This window comes from Oncorhynchus keta, unplaced genomic scaffold (assembly GCF_023373465.1).
Source record: "Oncorhynchus keta strain PuntledgeMale-10-30-2019 unplaced genomic scaffold, Oket_V2 Un_contig_16540_pilon_pilon, whole genome shotgun sequence".
NCBI classification, from domain to species: domain Eukaryota; kingdom Metazoa; phylum Chordata; class Actinopteri; order Salmoniformes; family Salmonidae; genus Oncorhynchus; species Oncorhynchus keta.
Genome location: NW_026279976.1, coordinates 1 through 953, shown reverse-complemented (window position 1 = coordinate 953; position 953 = coordinate 1). Strand labels below are relative to the sequence as shown.

The window sequence follows — 953 nt, the reverse complement described above, 5'->3', positions numbered from 1 at the left end:
CAGACCAGCTAGATCTACTGTCTCTATTATATTATGACAGACCAGGTAGATATACTTGCAATTTCTTCCACTTTTTGAGTGACACAAAGATACTTATCTACATGGTGAAAATGCAACAGCTGTTAATCACACTCACTTTGACTTTATATAGTGCCACTTTGACTTTATATAGTGCACCAAGAGATAGTTTCTCGCTTACGACCACACCGGCCTGAGTACGCCTGATCTCGTCTGATCTCAGAAGCTAAACAGGGCCGGGCCTGGCTAGTACTTGGATGGGAGACCGCCTGGGAATGTATTTCAGGTGTTGTAAGCTTGTCAACTCTTTGTCCGTTTCTTCCTACAAGGTGGAAATATGTGCCTTTCGCTTTGAAATAAGTAAGCAAGATTAGTTTACTGTTTCATCCAACAATCTGTGCTACAAATTATGGCTGCAGTATATGCAATTTCTTCCACTTTTGACTGACACAAAGATACTTATCTACATGGTGAAAATGCAACAGCTGTTAATCACACTCACTTTGACGTGCACCACACGACCACCGGCCTGAGTACGCCTGATCTCATCTGATCTCAGAAGCTAAGCAGGGCCGGGCCTGGTTAGTACTTGGATGGGGAGACCGCCTTGGAATACCAGGTGTTGTAAGCTTTTGTCAACTCTTTGTCCGTTTCTTCCCACAAGGCGGAAATATGTGCCCTCGCTTTGAAATAAGTAAGCAAGATTAGTTTGTATTTCATCCAACAATCTGTGCTACAAATTATGGCTGCAGTATATGCAATTTCTTCCACTTTTTGAGTGACACAAAGATACTTATCTACATGGTGAAAATGCAACAGCTGTTAATCACACTCACTTTGACTTTATATAGTGCCACTTTGACTTTATATAGTGCGCCAAGAGATAGTTTCTCGCTTACGACCACACTGGCCTGAGTACGCCTGATCTCGTCTGA

General features: G+C 42.5%; 2 pseudogenes; both read left to right on the top strand.

The window, feature by feature from the left end:
* Window positions 1-193: 193 nt before the first annotated feature.
* Window positions 194-316, top strand: LOC127919398 (uncharacterized; annotated as a pseudogene).
* Window positions 317-531: 215 nt separating this feature from the next.
* Window positions 532-649, top strand: LOC127919399 (uncharacterized; annotated as a pseudogene).
* Window positions 650-953: the final 304 nt, after the last annotated feature.